The 4,580-nt window shown below is 43.0% G+C and overlaps 1 non-coding gene across 1 annotated transcript; it reads right to left on the bottom strand.

The window, feature by feature from the left end:
• Positions 1-2,461: 2,461 nt before the first annotated feature.
• On the bottom strand, positions 2,462-2,607 carry LOC147420691 (small nucleolar RNA snoR134). The gene has a single exon (XR_015187076.1). It is a non-coding gene; the product is annotated as a small nucleolar RNA snoR134 (small nucleolar RNA).
• Positions 2,608-4,580: the final 1,973 nt, after the last annotated feature.

Genomic DNA, 4,580 nt, shown 5'->3' with positions numbered 1-4,580 from the left:
TCCCCCCTCGTCCGTAGCCCACATTCACTCTTAAAGAAAAGCACAACGAGCCAAGTCTCACCATTCCTGAGCAAATAAGTGATCAACCTACAATAAATCCCCCAATAGATCATCTACAAGCAAACGATCTGCAAACGATCTACAAACAAAGGATCTTCAAACTGTTGGGTTCAAGCCCGCTTTTGGTCAGCCCGTGAGAACAAGACTCAAGGCATGCAGCTATAGACCAGCAGATTAGTTGAGTTTGCATGTGGAAAAGGTGTGGTAGGCATCACCTTCCAATGACTATGTAAAGGCTTCCCTTTAATAAGATTAGAATAGCGTTGTTCTTTTTCTACTGTGTTGACTCCTGCCCTCTCTCTCGCCTTCTGCTGTGCTTCCTCCACGCCATGGCTTCCCTCAGGCTGCATCCCCCATAGCCCCTCGTTCCAACAACTGGTATCAGAGCATCAGGCTCTCAGGCGGGCAAGGAAAGGCGTAGCATATCAAGACGCTCAGTGCTGCAGTGGCTGCCCTAGGCAAGGTGGACCTCATCACAGGTAGGCGCTTCTGCGGGCATCTCAAAATGCAAGAGAACTCGGCACTTGTAGTGACAACTTAGCACGCCATTGTTGGAGCAGTACGCAGTGTCAGAGACAACCCTAGGCGGTGCCTCCAACAGCATATCAAAACGCTGCATCTGGGGGGCTAGGCCAGGTCGCAAGCTCAACTTGTCAGCGAAAATAGCATCTCAAAACGCCACTGTAGAAGGCAGCAATACTCCACAGTTTCGCAAGCATCTCAAAACGCTGTGCTTCTTGCAGCGGTTCTACAAGGCGGTGAGATCCTTGCATCTCAAAAGGCAAGCAGTAAAGGAACATTTTTTGGGCAATTTTCACAGCATCTCAAGATGCATATGTGTACCACCTCACAAGTGGTGCCAGTTCCCTATGGCATCTCAAAACTTTGTTATAGCATGGATGCAAAGGAGTATTGGGGGATTCGAAATGTTCGGCAGAAATTCAAAAATTGGCACAAACAACATACCATATATGTGCTGAAGGTTCTTCTAGCAATTCAATGGTTTACATATGAGTTGTCCTCGAGAGACATGAAGAAGAGGATATTTTGGAGCCATGAAGTACCAGTTGTCATGCACGAAGACTTGAATCAAGAACGTGGTATACGGATTCATCCTTGTTTAGTGTCCTAGATTTGTTATTGTTATGTTGTCTACACAATGACATATTTTCAGTCATAGTCTCTTTTACACTATTTGTTGCCAGTGATTGTCATGCTTGTCAGTTGTCATCATGTCAAAATTGTACGGGCTCTAGACACTGCCACACATGAGTGGTAAGACCTCCCATTTTTCTTAGTTCTCAGCCCGTTTTTTCACTTCTCATGAGGTTACTGGGTACACCTTAAACCCAAGGTTTGGTAGTGAACCAAAAACTCCATTTTTGGTAGCTAACTTTTTTTGACCTACACCCTATCTGTTCAAGGGGGGGTTACTGATCTAGCACCAGGGTTATGGATACACCAGAAATCCTTTGGTTGTGAGAAAACCTAAAACTCACGGTTGACGAGTACACCAAAAACTCGAGGTATCATGAGTTGCTTGTCTAGTTCGGGCTTGAGGGGGGGATTGTTGGGTTCAAGCCCGCTTTCGGTCAGCCCGTGAGAACAAGACTCAAGGCATGCAGCTATAGACCAGCAGATTAGTTGAGTTTGCATGTGGAAAAGGTGTGGTAGGCATCACCTTCCAATGACTATGTAAAGGCTTCCCTTTAATAAAATTAGAATAGCGTTGTTCTTTTTCTACTGTGTTGACTCCTGCCCTCTCTCTCGCCTTCTGCTGTGCTTCCTCCACGCCATGGCTTCCCTCAGGCTGCATCCCCCATAGCCCCTCGTTCCAACACAAACTAAGCCTGAACCACAAACTCAACTAAATTCATGTCTTCTGGCCTTGCACAACATCATTCCTCAAAGTCACAATCACAAACACACAACAACCCCCTCATTGAGCCAAAATAAGCTAGACAAATCTGGTCATCCATGTACCAAGCAACAGCAGTAATCTTCTCCCAAAGATATGAGAGCATGCAAGAAATATGCCAACAGAAAAGACTACTCCCATTGACGCTCGGCATTGAGCCAAACTTAAACTATTCAAAATTCGATTGTGCCATGCTCAACTAAGTTCATTCTCCACACGATCCAATGTATTTCCTACAATAACCATGCTCAGAACATAAAAGTCGTGCAGAGATAAGAGGTCACGTTTCATTGCTACAATGAGTGCCTCTCTTGAAAACACTTCATTTTTTAATAATGAGACTCACACCCACTTTACATGTCCAATATGCATTATCTGACAAGCCCAAGAATTGTTCTGGAAAGGATTATTCTGAGAGCCAAAATCGACAATTGTTGCATTTTCCAATCACTACTTGCGAATTGGAAATTTAACCTTAGTTATAAATGTAGAGCCCTCTTTGACACAACCATTTCTATGAGGAAACAGAAAAATGGCTGCAACACGGAGCCCGTTCTGTAGCACGATCACAAGGCCGAACCTTCCTTTCTTGGTCAGATAAGGGCAGCCCGGGGTTACTAACCGTGCATCTCTCTCTCTCTCTCTCTCTCTCTCTCTCTCTCTCTCTCTCTCTCTCTCTCTCTCTCTCTCTCTCTCTCTCTCTCTCTCTCTCTCTCTCTCTCTCTCTCTCTCTCTCTCTCTCTCTCTCTCTCTCTCTCTCTCTCTCTCTCAGTATAGCATCATGCCAAATTTGAAAATCTGAACCAAACGTTGTCTCTAGCTTGAATCGACCCAAACACTGAAAACTGAAACCGCTCAAGAAATACTTGCAGATGCGCAACCCAAAAGGAAAACAAAATGTCAAAAAACACCCCAAAAGAAGGGCACGCCGGCGCAGCCTGCTTTTGAGGTATTTTTTTGAGCATGGCATAGCCAGTGGAGAAGAGATATGTACCTCTGAGGCTTTGCCGTTTTTTTCGATTTGTTCATCTTCTCTCTGTTCTTGAGAGAGGGCCTTGCAATGAGAATGTTCTAAGCAGGCGTACCACATCAAGTTTAGATTGTTATTTTTTGAGTGTTTTTCAAGTCTCTAATTTATATAAGGTATTCAAATCAATATTAGTCCCTCTATAATTTCATTATGTGAAGATTTCCCACTCTCTTTTCTCTCCCCTCCCTTTGTTGGGAATAATGCACCTTTATGGGCAGGCCTTTTCTAGAGTTAGAGATGGAGAACTAGAGAGAGAGAGAGAGAGAGATCTAGTCCGTAGCCTTCTTTTGTTTAGCATTATTTTTATGATGGCAAGATTTAGTGCATCAATTTTTAAACTTATGTGATCATTCATAAAATAGAGGTGCATTCATGACGGTTTCACTAGAATTCCCCTTCAGTTGGTTCAACGCACTGTTTTTACTGTCATCCCGTTTCGACATATCAGCAGCCTGTTTCTGCAATCACCTATTTTTGCAATCACCTGCCTGTATCTGCAATCACCTATCACCTACCGGTTTTTGCTTGTTTCTGCAATCATCCTGTTTCTACTTGTTTCTTCCCATATCAACCATGAGTAGATTCATCACCATCTATGGTCCTTCTCCAAGACAGAAACTAGAGTGCTCCGTTAGCCGCAAAGTCCGAGGGTAAGAGAAAACAAGAACCTCTAGAAGACAAAAACTTGGGGGGCAGGGGGGGGGGGGGAGAGAGAGAGAGAGAGAGAGAGAGAGAGAGAGAGAGAGAGAGAGAGAGAGGTATATTTTTTATTATCGTCCTGGATGGACAAATATGACCTGTAGGACCAAAGGTACATGTGATTTTTTATATCGTTTTGGGTGGTAAATATGATGTATGGGACCAAAAGATACATGTGATGAACTATATGGATAAGTGACTCTCAATGCTCAAGGAGCGGAATGTATGTAGGTATAGGTCATGGCTGAAAATGTGAGAAGCAGATTCAAATTCGAAGGTGAATTCTTTCAAATCTAATTCATCACAAATATGTACAAACCATCAAGTTTGCAATTTTGGAGGATAGTATTGGTCATTGAATTTTGGATTATCTACTTTCAATCGCATAAGAGCTTCTATACCACTCTTGAACTTTTGAGGAGCTTCTCCAAGAACGTGTGTATCCCAGCCTCTTTTTACGACATTCCGATCATTCTATTTCACAAAGTCCCAACAAAACTAACTCTTCAAGATTGCATTGTAGACCCAAATCAAAGTGAAACAATCAACAACGACAATTCCTATTGATCCTGTCTTGGCTCTTAAGGTGTTTGCACGGATGCATTAAGACCCATATTGAAATCTTAGCAAGCTCTTTCAAACCAAAAGGCAGCTGTCGATATTTGGTAATCACAAGGTACCTCATAGCGATCCATAGTTACATGCATACGCCCCCCTCTAGATACCAGTGAGGCATCCTCTCCTTATTGCCGTAACTCTTCTAAATCTTTCTCGAGCAAAATATTGAAAACTATATATGCCATTAAAAATTTCTCAAGTAAAAAATTTATGAAAGGATGAGAGAGAGAGAGAGAGAGAGAGAGAGAGAGAGAG

Source organism: Adiantum capillus-veneris, chromosome 28 (genome assembly GCF_014529385.1).
Source record: "Adiantum capillus-veneris isolate H3 chromosome 28, ASM1452938v2, whole genome shotgun sequence".
Lineage (NCBI taxonomy): Eukaryota > Viridiplantae > Streptophyta > Polypodiopsida > Polypodiales > Pteridaceae > Adiantum > Adiantum capillus-veneris.
This window is presented reverse-complemented; position numbering and strand designations above follow the sequence as displayed.